Below are 15,190 nucleotides of genomic sequence, written 5' to 3'. Positions count from 1 at the left end.
GGATCACCTCCCTGGACCTGCTCGAGATGCATCTGTGGATGCATGACAAGGTGCGGTTGGCCTTCCTGACTGCCTCCCCACACTGCCGGCCAATGTTCATCTTGGCATCAATAGCGACTCCAAGATCCTTTTCTGCCTCTGCCCTGATGAGAAGGGAGTTCCCCAGCCTGTAGGTATGGGGCCAGGTGCATCAGCAGATCTCTTTCCATTGGCTTCAATGCATGCGGATCACAGCTATGAGTTTAGTGTGGCTGGGTTACAAGAACAAGTCACCAAAACAAAAACAAGTGAATGTGACAGAGAAATAAATACTGAAAACCGAGAGGGGCAAGAGGCTTTAACCAGCTGCATGAGAAAGCAGCCCAACTCATCCTGCTCTCTTTCTGTTCCAGAGCTAACCTGGGGGCTGACTGCCAGCAGCCCTTGGACGACATTGTGCGTGGCCAGCAATGCCATCGAATTGGCACGCAGCCTCCCAGGGAGTGGGAGATATTTATTCTATAAATAACCTGCTCTCCATTTTGGATTTTTCCTTTGGCCAAGCGCACACACGCAGCTCATGCACTGGTAAAAACTCCAGAAATGTCAATGCTTCAACAGAGGAAGGAAAAGGGGATTTGGGAGAGGAGCACGGAGGAGGAAAGAGGTGGCCAGTGCTGGGAGAGGACATGCGACATACAGAAACGTGCCCACCTCAGGCTTTGGGGGAATTACTCCAGTCCTGACTCCTGTTTCTGAAGTGCTGCAGTTATAAAAAGTGCCTCTGAGCAGAACCGGAGAGGGTCAGCTCCCCAGCTCTCCCCACCTCCAATTCCTCCATATATCCCAGTGTCAGATCAGATTCAAAACCGGAAAGCAGTGTGGGTGCAGCAGCTGAATTGCCCCACAGCTTAGTCTGCAAACACAGAGTTTGTGCCACTTCCTCCATTGTGAACATCTCTGAAGCTATCATCATTTTAAAGCTGATCTGAAAATTATGAAGAGGCCTTTTGCTCCACATTGAGGGGAACACCGACTGTTTCAGATTCAGGGAACCACTGCCCCCAAGCAGCCACAACCTATAAGAGAGGAGGTTTTTGGTTTTTTTTACAGAAAAGACATGGTGTATTCTCGTAGGACTTTGCTGAACACTTGAATTCTGGTCTGACATCAAAGCACCGAGACTTTGTATGAAGCTTAAATTAACTGGTTTTGTTTTGCTATTGATGCTCTTTGCCTTGCAAAGCTCCCGAACACTGGTAACATTCCAGAAATCACAGGTTCTGCTTTTTTAACTGGACATGACAACTAAAAATCAATTAGACATTGATCTCAATTATAGCTGGGGTTTTTTTTTACTTTTATCATGCTGTTTAGTGACCAAAGCAAAAAGCACTCAATACAGCTGGCTTGATTTTAGAAAAACAACTGCTATATTATAATACATTTTGTAACGGTTCCCTGGCCACTGCAGACAATTGTGTAAATAATGTCACTTATCGACCTATATAAAGTGGCTTACTATCAGTGTGATAGGAAACACTCAGAGCAAAAGACAACATAATAAATCATGCAGTTGCTATAAACAATAAGCTTCCTTGCTAGTCGCAATGACTTTCATATTAGTTATCACTATGGACAACCCCTAAAAGAAGTAGTACGCTGGGAAAAAAATGTAAAGGGATGAATACGAAATTCAAACCAGCTTTCACAGGTGTTGCCTTTTGAAAGGCGAAGCTGCAGCAGTTTGTAGCACAGGATACCTGCTCTGGCCCTGCATGCAAAGGTGAAGAGGATCCAGTCCTGTCCTGTGCTCATGCAAATGCTGAGCAATTCTGCACTCCACTATTTGAACCATCAGAAGCTCGGTGCTCAGCACTTCACAGGACACTCATAATCAAACCCTGACCTCCTCAAAGCCAAAGGCAAAACTCCTTTGGGGCAGGACTGCACCCTCCACACCCTGCAAGCTTGGATCCTATATCCCTTGAGTTCCCATGGAAGTACACAGCAAGAGAAAGCACACTGCTCCTCACAGGGCAGCATCTTAAACGTACTACGACGGCATCAATCCTAGGCACATCTCTGTTCAGAGCAAGTTTTCCTTTTCCTGCAGACTCAGAGGCCGAGATCTTCACCGCACATCAGTGGGTGTAAATTGTGAGAATGTGCTATCCAGATTTACACCAGTGGAGGATTTGAGCCATTGATCTCCATGGAAGAGTATGTGTTAAGGCAGTGATTCTCAGCCAGGGTACTACAGCACCCTGGGGTGTCATGAGATCCTTTTAAGGGTACTACACAGCATTATGCAATGTTAGTACTGTTGGGTGAGCAAACGCCTATATGTGATTCACAAGATAGACCCCGAGATTGCAGATAGGGATCCACAGTGTCCAAACCATTCTGGCGCTGTGTGCTCTTTCAGAGGTCTTTGCAGAGAAGAATTGCTCTATTATTTTTGCATAGTTAAGAGACTAGAGACAACTCAGAGATAGCATTTTCCAAGAGGTTCCTTGAGTCTGAAAAGGTTGAGAACCACTGCCTTACGTGAACAACCCTCCTGGCAATTTACTTCACAAAGCCTGGCTGCCACCAATTCCATACAACAAACCGCCAGAATATCTCCTAGTGTTTCTGACTCTCAGTTCCCCTTTCATAGCTGGGTGACATCAATTTGCCTCTCGTTAGAAACAAAAGCAATGGGCCCAAAGACCCAAGTTCTGACTCTCCTCTGAAAATTCAAACTAATCTGGTCTGGACTTCCAAGGCCCAGTAATATTTTTTTTTATATGTGGTTAACTCATCATGTGGTCTTTGGGACTGAAGATGATCTCCATTATCCCAGCCTAGCTTATCCATTGTACACAACTGATCAGGACAATGGTGTCTGCGCGCTGGGACTTGAGTGACGTTACTCCTGATTTGCAATACTGAAAATGCGATCAGAATCAGACTGCATGCACCTGGTAGGAGAGAACAACTCGGCCATTTCTGTTCATTCATTTTGTATTTTTCCATAAAAAGGTCCTGCCTGGTTTCAGTCAGGATCAGAAGTATCAACACATATTGGGACGACAGGCTCTGCCGTGGCCCCAGTCAGGGAGCACCGAGTCTATTGGAGAAATGCCAGGTCTCAGGCAAATTCTAGTACGACTCACAGGCCAAAGAGGCATCTAAACGGCTGCTGCTCAATCAGCTTGAACCACCAAACTTTGGAGATTTGTTCCGGACGTTCCTGAACATTGTGTTCCCCATCCAAATCAACGGTGCCGCACTTTAGCATCAATTGTGCAGGAATTGAGTATAAAACATTGCTGAGCCCCTGAAAGTGAAGTCGATGTTGCTCCGGACCATTCCACAAGGGATACCTGGCTGGAAAAGCAGCATCATTGACACCAGTCTTAATTTAGCAAACAAGGCCATCTGCCATGTAGCCCACACAGCCTGTCCAACATCAACAGCCCTACTGCCCAGTGCTCCCAAAGCAGCACACTTCCCTCCAGCCCGTATCACACAGCCAGTCTGGAACGGAGCTGAAGATGAACGACGCGCGCTTTCAGCTTTGAGCATCACGTGAGGAGGAGACAGGGGAAGAACTGCAGAGAGAACAGGAGAGAGAGAGATTTCAGAAGCCAACAGACAAGGAGGCTTATGAATGTCACGATTGAGCACTGAACAGCAAGGGGATACAGAGCTTGGTACACTCTGAATAGCAACAAGCACTAAGGGGTAAAGTGTGCCGTCCTTTGCTCCTCCCATGCCCTTGGACCTAAGGGAGGGCAAACGTGATGGCACTGCTTTGGAGAGGCCACGGAGGGAGACTGCATAGAGCTGGCTGCTCTATAGGTCAGTGCATTAACGGCAGGTGTGTGCTGCCCATCGGTCACTGCCTGTTACAGGGCTGATCTACAGCCCCCGTGTCTCTTACAGCCCCCAGTCTGGTCTCACACAGCCTTGGTTTTCTAGCACAAGCTGTAATGATTTACACTTCTCGTTCTGACGGCTCTGATTCAATCCCTGGAGTGTCAAGAGAGGTGCAGCCATCACACACGCACTGCTCTCCCCCGACAACATGCTCCTCACTTAATAAAGATCATCGCATCCATTTTATGCAGCCTGACAGCCTGAGAGCTCCTAGGTTAGAATTACTTTTTCACGGCAAAGACACTGCGAGATACATATGAAAACAAGGTTTTAAATTAAGCTCTGATCAAACCGCACGGCAAGGAGTGGACGTGAGGGAAACCCAGGCCTAGACCCAGAGCTGAAGAAAAGAACAGGCCCAAAGATGCTTTTAAGCCACTTCCATATTCTTTTGATCCTGGGACATCCTGGCACCAGGCCAGTCTCCCAGGTAGGTTGTGCTAATCTATGCTGCCTGCCAACAGCTCTGGAAGCCCTTGGGGCTCAGGCGTGCTAGCATGCAGGTATACCCCCAAAACCCCTCCGACGTTGTTAAGCATGACATTCATATTAGTGGTAAAAAAAAGGCAGGCATAGAAGGAGCTATGGTGGCTCTAACCCCTACCTCTCCCAAGGGTGCTCCTCCACAGGGGGCTATCATACGGGGCCTGAATTCTCCAGGCTGAAAGCACTTTGTGTCCAGGGAGCAAAGCTTATACGATGTCCTGCATTTGCTCTGCCTAACACTGGAGTCTTATGCAGCAGATCCAGCAAGGTGAGGGACATGCAACTGTGCCAATCGTGCCTTAAATCTGGATTATTGATGAAGTGCCTTGTACCTGTTGCCCTGGATTATTGATGAAGTGCCTTGTACCTGTTCTTTCTTATGCAAGATTTTTAATTATTTTGAGGTGCCCATAATGGTGCACATAGAGTCCAATAGGGTTGTGACATGTAGAGGCACCAGTGGACTCAGAGCACAGAGTAGAGAGGGAGCAAGGGTGTTTTGGGGCACTTTTGCAGCCCCCTCCTTGATATGGAGATTGGCACGCAACTGTGGACAGGTGCGGAGGGAGAACCTGTACATCTGGGATGTGCAGTAGATAATCTGTATTGGGGGTAGGACGGAGAGAGAACAGTTATTGACCCTTGCCAGCTACATCAGTGAGCTGAGGCAGAGTCACAGACAGGGTGGACCTAGTACCCTCATCTCCATACACGCCCTCCAAGATTTCCCTGTGAGGGTCACAGGAAAGATTCCCACTTACTTTGTCAGGAAGCTAATCTTCATCCTCCTCTTCCACCAAACAAGGGCAAAAGCACCTGAGTTTCATGATCCATACACTGCTATCATCAGCCATGGGCATCTTTGAAAACCAGAATGCAGCCTGAAGTCAGAAGCTTTATCTGAGTAAAAACTGAGTGAAGATTAATCCCACTGCTACTGGATTATAAAACTTCTGGGGCAGGGACAGTGCTTTTAATCTATGTCTGAACAGATCTACAGTGTGGTCTGGCCCATAACAGAGACCACCACAATTTAAAAAATATTACAAATAACAGATAAAAGCTTCATCCAAAGCTCATGGAAATCAATGAAGACCTTTCTTTTTACTTCACTGCCCTTTGGATCAGGCTCTAAGTCTTCCTGATTTAGCTCTTTAGAAAGTAGTTTACAATGCAGTTAACCTATGACACTTAAACACTTTAAACAATAAGATTAGCTTCATGTCATCTAGATCTGTCATTGCCTGATGGTAATCACTCAGTTTGCAAGGTAAGCATTCATTTGACTAGGTGACAAAACTTCAAAAAACTACTTCGCAGTGCTTGTCCGATGAGCGATTAAGCACTGAGCAAATTATAACGACAAGGCTACAACATTCCCAATTTATTTCCTTATTTAACTAACCAATCACAGCAATAAATGACCATAATCATTTACCTAAAAATACCGGGACAAACGCCTCTGACAATTTCAAAAGGGGGAGGAACATTTCCAAAACCCGGAGCCTTATATGCTGAAGTCAAGTAGATCCTTTCCCTTTGGTTTTGCTTATCTCTGGATCAAGCCTTTGCAATATTTCTGACAGCATTCCAGAAAACTTACTTCAGGTACACTCAGCCCTTTCTTGTGAACTCACTTAATGCATTTAAACAGGTGATTTGCTACTGCTAGCTGTTTGGGGAAACGTCTTGTTCTTCTCCGAGGTCTAACTCTGATCTCACTAATCCCCCTTTCATGCTGGTATAGTCTCACTCGGCACGTCTACATGTGCCATCAGGGGGCAGCAATAAATTGCAGAGCTTATTGCTCCTGGGAAGCTCCAGAGCACGTGTCTGCATGTGCGCCCAGACTGCAGTGCACTGAGCTGGGTCAGAGCAGCCCCAGCTGTCAGGGGACCTGGGGGATCAGCCTACCAACCCGGGGCTGCTCTGACCAGGCTCACTGTGCTGCAGAGGGGCTGGCTGGGGCACAAGGTGCTTCAGTGTGGGGCTAGTTGGCTGACAGCCCCGGCACTGCCCCAGCCAGCTGGCCAGCATCTACACATGCATTGCTGAACACAAAGAAAACTCTGCAGCAAGGTAATACCTGTATTTACCAGTCCTACCCTGCTGTGGAGTTTATCAGGTTTGTGCACTCTAATAGGGGTGCACATGTAAATGCCGAGACGTTTACTGTGCAGTTAATTAGTTAACTGTGCTGTAAATGTCTTGCGTAGATGTGCCCGCTGACAGCAATGAAAGTGCTCCCGATTTGTCCTGGGATAAGGGTGAGCAGAATCAGGCACCAGGGACGTGTCTAAAAATCCTTAGTTTCAGTTTTTCAAGATCACTTCAGCTCATTCATAAAATAAAAACACAACCGTGGAACTTTCAGCCTTTTCGTACCAGCATCTCATATTCAGCCACTTAGTCCACAGACCCCAAAGTCCCAAGCTCCCCACATCTCTTCAAAAGAAAACAGCACAGAAACAGATGCACTATTTCTGGGGTTATTCTGGAGTACAAGGAGGAAAGGTTATAAGTAACACAGTAAAAAGAATAAGCATGATCCTGGCTCCATTCAGCTCACACTGCCTAAGTCAAGACCTGCTAACCTGGTATCCACCGGGATTAGCAGAAAGAGATACTGTTAAAAGCCAATAAACGATTCTTTTAGTAAAGAAGACAACCCTTCTGTACAGATGAGGGTATTTACAGTGCACCACAGGAGCAGCAAAGAAGAGTTAAACAGCGCACTGACAGCGCGTTGTTCCTCTTACAGCTACCAGGGAAGCCTATGTAGAACAGTCGGAGACACCTTTTGTATACTACAATGTGATGACAGTTAGTATTATGCATTCCTTATGGCTTATCGGGAGACCATTTGGGTGTTTTAAAAGAGCTTTTGTGCTGTAAAGTCTATACATACTACATATAAAAATAAATTACATGCCCCAAGCAAAACTTTCTTCATCTAAACAAGGGAAAAGAAGACACACATCCTGAAAGTCCACCATGAATCTCACAATGATGTTCTGACTTCTCCCTTCAGCCTTAAGGCCTGATCCCTTTGAAGTCAATAGGAGTCTTTCCATAAGCTATAATGAGCATTGGCTTAGGAACTTAAATACTGAAATCATAGTAGAAAAATGTAACACATTACTAATTGTTATTACCACAATGCTTAAAAAAGGATGTGTGGGGAAAATTACATGGATAAGCAGATTCTTCTCTCTTTCTTCCTTTCTCTCTGAAAAAGTCTGAAAAAAACCTAACACCATTAGACATAAGGACAGCCGTTCCTGTACAGTATAGAATTAGGTGTTATTTTTATATCTTAATACTTTATCTTTCACATTGCATTTGGCTTCAACGGAAGTAAAAAGCATTATTTGCTTAGTAAGAGACTTTGAGGCTTGTTTTTATATGAGCCTGTGGAATAAATAGCTCTTTCTCAGAAAAATTTGCAGTAGAATAATTAATTATTCCAGACAGGGAAACTGATTGGATAAGATAGATGTTGACACTACAACACAAACTGTCACCCAGAGCAAAAAATTGAGAGCCCCTGGCGTATATTCCAATTCTTAAGAAAGTAGTCAAAATCTGCATGAACTCCACTGAGGCTAAAAGAATCGATCTGGGTTTACATCTGGGGAAAATGAGAGCAGAATTTGACCATAAATGTTAGAAATTTCAGGAAAAAATGCATAAGGATTTAAGGATTTTTTCCCTGGAGAACAGTCTTCATCACAGGTTAACTTTATGGTATATTACAACATTTAAGAGGTTTATTTCCCCAGCAACATTCATACCTACAGTAACTCCCATCTTCATATGAATGGGACTTACACGCCTGCATCAAGGGCAATTAGACCTTTCAAAGTGAAATACTGTTGAGAAGTGTTAAAGACAAATGTTTAAGATACTTGCAGCCCTTTCCGTACCCTTGTATTGTAGATAACACCGGCTACTCTACTAGGCAGTGCAACGATCTCAGAACTTGCATCGCTTGACCATGCTTGACATGCAAAATCAGCCAGGGATGGGAATGCAGCAGAGGCAACATGCTTGTCTGCTGGGAGGAAGGGAGAGCATCTGTGTCCTTCTGCAGAAGCCTCTGTACTAATACAGGGAGCAGCGGTATCCAGCACTCCTCTGCCAGAAGAACAAGACAACCCCTGTGACACCAGAGCCATAACGGGGATGGGAACTGGAGTGAAGGTTAAATGTGAGGAGCTCTGGGACTCCAAAAGGGACAAGCAGGACTCCCCATTTGACAGGGGTGGGGGAACAACATTATCTGAAAAAACCTTTCAAGTATTTTAGGCTGCCAATGTCAGTGAAAGTAATATTCATCAGTACATAAAGCTGCCTTACCCCGAGCACCCAGCTCCATTAAAGTGAGCATAATTATCCTGTTATAATAAGGTAGGTATTTTAAAGAGGCTGTAGTGTGATTTTATAATTGTGCATTATATAACAACCTCTAAAGTGTCAGACCTCAGACTACTATAAATGCCCTAGTCCCTGACTACAGGTCATACTGTGATACTTTAATGATGCATCTCAAAGCTACACACTCCAGGCTGATTTCCAATGAAAATGATATAAATTCTTTTTTTTTTTCTTTTTGTCCCCTTAATAACTGTTACCACAACTCCACCAAGTGAAAGAGGTTTGCAAGGCTCACTTCCACTGTTATTCCTCCTAACCCTTCTGATCTTAGCATCTTTAGCATTTATAGCATCTGGCTAAAAAGTAAAGCCTTACTCCATATGTGTTTGCCCCCCTCCACTTACATGGAGGAGGGTGGTGGTGGCAGGGAATGGCATTGTTTTATATGCGAAACTCAACAGGGTTGCTTTAGATCAGCTCCTAGATGACAGTTTCCTCCTGATCAGAGATATTTGTGCTCACAGAGGGCTAGCACAGGGACTGTTTGGAGGATACGCATGGGTCTGACACAGACCTTCTGCATTGGGGTGACCGTCATCCAATGAAAGGAGCTAGAAATTATCCTTTTTTAATTTATTTGGGAGGGGGGCACCCAGAACTGATTTAGAATAAGATCCTGCAAGCTTTGATTCCCATAACGCTGTAGCACATGAAAGTTTGTCAGACCGGTTACCCGGGCTGTGTGTTACAAACAGATCATAAAGACTGTCGGCACATTTAGGCACCGGGAATTTTTAAAAAAGGGAAGGGGTGTGGGAAGGACTCTTACCTGGATAACAAGTATATTCTGTTATAATAACGAGAGATTAAAAAAAGATCTGGGGAGTTATAAATTCTCTCTTCAGGGCAGGGGCCAATCTCTAACTAATGGGTTTTGAAAGGAACTTCCTCTGGGGAAGCCATTCCTTAACCATCTCCAGCAAAGGTTTTCAAATATTCCTCTGCAGATTCGGGAGGGGGCAGAGGCAGCTTCTGAACCAGAGGGATCGTTGTTCTGATCTGGGCTGGCAAATTGAAAGAGCTTCCTGACCCTCCAGCACTTCTGGGGATCACACACTCTGCTGGTGCCAAAGATTCATTCACTTGAAGCACTCACATTTGAACATGAATTCATATTTTCAAAATGTACCGGGATAAAGTAGAGCCAAAGTTACTTTGGGTATGTCTTGAGGATCATTTTATGCAACAACCTGGATTTAGAGAGTGTTTCGAGCAGAATCATTCGAGCGCTCTTCAGAAAAATTCAGGAACACGCTGGCAATGCTGTCTAGCCCAGTTATAGCTCGGGTCACATCAGCATTTACAACGGAGGAGTTTATTAGTGAAACAACAAAAGTTCAGTGCGACTGGAAACTGAGATAAATACTTCAGCAGGGTAGTAATTGTTATTACTGCTTTCACAAATAATGATTTTAATAATTTTTAAAGGGTCGGGTTAAAGGGGTCACTTCAATCTTAACAAAGAACGTATGTCAATTTAAACAAGCACCTGGGGGCTCTTTAATTATTTGCTGTGTGACATTTCTAGATTAAAAAGGCTTGTGTAGTATAATGGTAAAAGTGAAAAACTGTGTTTTGTTAAGAATATTTGAGACATAAAAGACTATAATCCGCATTTGACCATCGCAATGGTATGTTTCTACCATTAAAGTTAAGGAAACCTGTAACATCAGTGGGAACTTTGTGCACAAAGGGTTTATGAGGTAAGGATATCTAAATATAGAGCTAAGTTAAGGTGTATTCAAAGCGGATACATTGGCAAGAGGAAACGTTGCGTGGTTCTTTCATTGCCTCCTAATTCAGTCAGTGGAGATCAACCATGACATGGCTGTAAGCAATGAAGATCATCAAGAGGAGGTGCAAATAAATAGTGATCTTAATACATGGTGCGCATAATTTGTCTAACAAAACCACTATGTTTTGAATCCTGTTTAAAAAGCATTGTGCACACAATGCACAGGGACTAGAGACCTAAGGCAAAGCAGAATAGCAGAACAAAGCTCTTAGATAGGCACCAGCCAGTCCTCAGCTTTTCCCTTCCCCTAAGAAGTCAAGTACGAGTCAAAATTCTTCCCGGTTCCCAAATTGTCACCCAGGCCCTGGCTGTCTTGCTCCACTCTGCCCTCCTTTGGCTAATTTCTTTGGAGGGGAGAGATTGTAACGATGAGGTGCATAGTCCCTGTTCCTCCCTCGGGGATCTGACCTGAGAAGCCTGTGTATGGTGAGAGCTTAAACCACTGCATGGCTGCCTCCGAGCAAGGCATAAAGCTGGCCTTAAATAATTTCACCGTTATAGGTGCAGTTAGAAACCTGTTCACTGGAGAAGGATTAGGAAATACTGAGCTAACACAATATAAAAATAGGCATATTTGCAAAGGTGTCTATGGCAGCTGCACCGAAACTTAATGGTAACCACTTCCTACAAGACAGCACAAATGGGCTCCACCTGGCCCACTAATATGTGGCCTGTGTCAATTCTGTGACACAAATACAACACAAAGGCAAGAGAGGTTAGGGACATCCCAGTTATGGAAGAATTTTCTATCCCTCCTTATTACTGACTCTAATTAGTTGGAAAGAACAGAAAGGAGAAAAAACTTATAGAGCCAGAAATGTGACCTGGTTTTCAACCTGATTTAGAAACGATAACTTTGCAAGATAAAACCTAAAGAGACGCTGTCAGGTCAAAGTGGGTCTACAGTTTGGGTCTTGAAAATAGAAAACATAAACCAAAATCAATAGAAGTGCCTCCATTTTTCCGTGAAAGAAGCAGAGCTATTTAAACAAACAAAACCAAAAATACGGGTTTTTTTACACTGTTTGCCACCAAAGTTTGCATTCTTATGCTAGGGTACGAGAACACGAAAGTGAAAGCAACTAGAAGTTAATATGAACAAAACTATATTACCTTCTGTATTTTCTTTAGGTTTCAATGTGAAAACAAATAGGACAGTAGAAACTTTTAAAATATAAATCTGTTCACATTATCAATTTAACAGCTAAGGGGCTGATTCAGCAGAGTACATACGCTCTTACTCCAAGCGCACATATACTGAAACGCTCTGTTAAATCTGGACCTCAATGAGTCCTGTGTAAAATAAGTGGGATGTTTTCTATTTCTTTCTTTTTTGTTATTGGAGCCATGATTTTTAAATATGATGAGTTTTTTTTTGAGTACAGGAAATACAGGGAACCCCACCCCTGACAAAAGGCCACTTTATAGGTATTTGAAAACATGAAGGCATGCAACATAACCAGAATTATAAAACTTAGCGATGTCTCTTTAAGGTTGTGCCTGAAATGCTCTCTCTTCTTACACGTATGTTGATCTTTTATTCAGGAAACTGAATGGAACATGCTAAGAAATGAGGAGGTATTGATCCACTTTTGACACAATAAATAAGCTGTTTTGGGGGATTTTTTTAAAAATAGAAGCTAGCTACATTTTTTAAATCTTTTCTCTCCTATGGGTTAAAACAAAAAAAAATTCTTAGGCAAAATTTTGAAACTAAGTCTTTATAAAATATACACTACAATACTGCAAATGTACAATTCCTGCAGCACTCAGTTATTTGCAAAGGTGTCTAGCAGGCTCTGCAGTTCTCTCACCCAGCAGATACAGGGGCCAGCTTGTTATAAGTTAGAAATACAATGTTTTTAACATCCGCAAGGGATTTTTTTCTCCTAAATGAAAAGCCATAGTTTGGTATGAGGAAGCTCTAATGTTAAAGCACAGTGCTGAGAGTGAAGTTATCCCCTGGTGATGCCCTGGGTGATTTCCTTTGTGATCTTGGCAAATTACTTAACTTCTTCGTGCCTCGGTTTTTCTTTGTCCAAAATAGAGGATGTCAACAGCTCTTTCTCCTGCAGAGTTGTTGTGTGCCTTAAATCAGTGGGACCCTCAGAGAAAAAGAAATACTTTTCCATGCTAAAAAAGGGTGGTACGATCTGATTCTTACATGCTTTGAAATCCTTAAATGGTAGGTGCTATAGAAGTGCGAGGTTGGATAATGATCTGCCGGAGGATAGACATCAAGAACCAAAGAGAAACACACACCGCAGACGGGCTCCCCAGTGATGTGTAAGTTCAGTGTCACATTCATGTAGGAATATTCTCTGCATTAACTTTGATCAGTCGCACACAAAGAATTACATAAACTTTACTACTTAAGGCTGAAACCTTTTGATGTGTAAATATAAAAATAACAAAACTTGTACCACAGGCCAACATAAAAATTACTTCCTTACTGAGCCACTTCCCTAAAGAAACGGGGTATTTCCCCCCCCCATATTTCTAAAGCTTTCTATTTATAAAAGCTAGATAGAAAGAGATTCTTCCCAAATCCGCAGTCATCTCTCCCATCTCATACTGACAGTTTTCTCCCAACTTTCCTGGAATCAGCTTATATTTTTTGGCACAGCATACCTGAAATCATCCTCAGCACACCATCTTCATATGCACTATCCTCTTGGCCCATTAAACTAAGTGGACACCCCTGTACGCACGCGCGCGCAAACACACACACACACAAACACACACACACACACACACTTCCTAGCTGCTCTGACCTTTCAGACTCTCTGCCACCAAAAGCTTATAGGATCTGCCACTTCCATCTGTGTCTCCACCTGCCCTGCTTTCCCAGGCCAAAATTAAGGATCAAATATACACGTCTGAAAACACATCCCTGTTTCTTCTCCCGGCTACTCCAGAAGTTACCCTTCATCCCAAATCATTCTGTTTTAACAAAATCACTTAAATCCGGTTAAATGTCAGCAAAATGAACTTCAGCACCTTGGACAAGACAGAGACAGGGAGGGGGAAAATAAGACGATCTGTAAATCAGGCCTGAAAATGTTGAAACTGGACACGAGCCTTTTGGACACATCTAAGGGCCTGTTTATTTTTAGTATTGACAAATCCTCTTTGGATTGCACACAGCATTTATTCCACTAGATGCTCTGTCTTTTGGAAGAGTTACTCATTGCCCCATGTGGAAAGGCAAATAGGCACCTCTAGTTCTGAACATACCTCCCCTCCATGGGATTCAAACACTTCCCTCACTGACCCCAGGAAAGGTTTGCCTCGAGCCCCAAATAGCAACTTCATTTTTCCCTTCTGGGCAAATGAAGACCTGTTGATGTATGTGTCTGTGTGCATGGGCATGTGTATACCCATTCGTTTTCAGAAACACAATCCCACTTCCCACCCAAATCCCAAAGAAAAAATCAGATTTATTCCCTTTGCAGTCACAGTTTGGCTGCATAAGTTTTGCTTTAATTTATCTTTCATTCCCTGTAACACTGCTCCTTGTACGACAAATTGACCCGCTGGGCTGTCTTGATAAAATCAAGATCATTGCAGGCACAATTCCCCAGGTCCTTCTGTGTCTTTATTTAATTTTGTGAGCTTATAACATTATAAGCCTGCATTATTATAATAAGCCTGTATAATATTATTATCATACCATATATTATAACACAGACCTTAATTTGAACGTCTGTGTTCCAGACATTTTAAGGATGGGTATTTTGCAGCCTGGTTTGGGGGGGTTAATGGCATTACTAATATATACATCTTGCCTGTTAATTGCTATGACAAATCAGATCAATACTAGGCTTATTCTTATGACAAATCAATATGGTACATTCTCCCCACTGTCCAACAAATATCCTTTTTGTTTCATTTTTTAATTTCTGATTCACTGCTGGGCTCCCTAATGTCTGGCCGAACGCGGCAGCCGTGCCACGGACAGAAATATTTTCAGATTTTTCTGATTTGTTACGGGGGGTGGGTTTCGGACCTGGAGGTAAGTCTGAGGGTAGCTCAGTGAAGGGGGCAAAAAAGTCGCCCTTCGCTAGCAAAGCCACAGCTTTCCTATCCCAGCATAAGCCGCGCGGCTCCAACTTCCCTCTCTTCCACGTTACATGAGATTCAGCAGCCCAGCTCAACCCCGCACAAACGGCGTGGCACAAACAGCCAGGAGGAAGAGCAGAGGGGACAGGGCTACAGGCGGTTTCATCGCTCCTAACTCTCCTGCCCCACGCCAGACGCCGCCGGGGCCAAGTCTGGCTTCCCAGGCAGGGAAGGGCTCAAGTCCAGCACAGCCCCAGCCAGCGTGCTTGGATTTTTTTATCCTCTATATCTTCCTCCCTTGGATTACCAGCAAACAAACGAAAAAGAGAAACTTACATTGCTTTATTTAATTTTTCCTGCTAAACCAAGAGTCCCAGAGTCACTTCATTGTATCCAAAGAGTTTTGCGTCCCAGCCAGTAACTCCCCAGGGCCGGCCGGCCCGCTCACGGCGCGGCCGCTCTCCCCATCCCGCGCGGCTGCGGCTGCGGCTGCGGCTGCGGCTC

At 43.9% G+C, this 15,190-nt stretch overlaps 1 protein-coding gene across 1 annotated transcript in view; it reads right to left on the bottom strand.

The window, feature by feature from the left end:
• Positions 1-15,144, bottom strand: part of LOC109306674 (sodium channel protein type 5 subunit alpha-like) — a 310,690-nt gene extending 295,546 nt beyond the window's left edge. The window contains exon 1 of the mRNA XM_019530203.1: positions 15,023-15,144. The gene's annotated coding sequence lies outside the window, so the exon portion shown is untranslated. The remainder of the gene's footprint in view (positions 1-15,022) is intronic.
• Positions 15,145-15,190: the final 46 nt, after the last annotated feature.

The sequence above is a fragment of the Crocodylus porosus genome, unplaced genomic scaffold, assembly GCF_001723895.1.
Source record: "Crocodylus porosus isolate Cpor-Errol unplaced genomic scaffold, CroPor_comp1, whole genome shotgun sequence".
Classification (NCBI taxonomy): domain Eukaryota; kingdom Metazoa; phylum Chordata; order Crocodylia; family Crocodylidae; genus Crocodylus; species Crocodylus porosus.
This window is presented reverse-complemented; position numbering and strand designations above follow the sequence as displayed.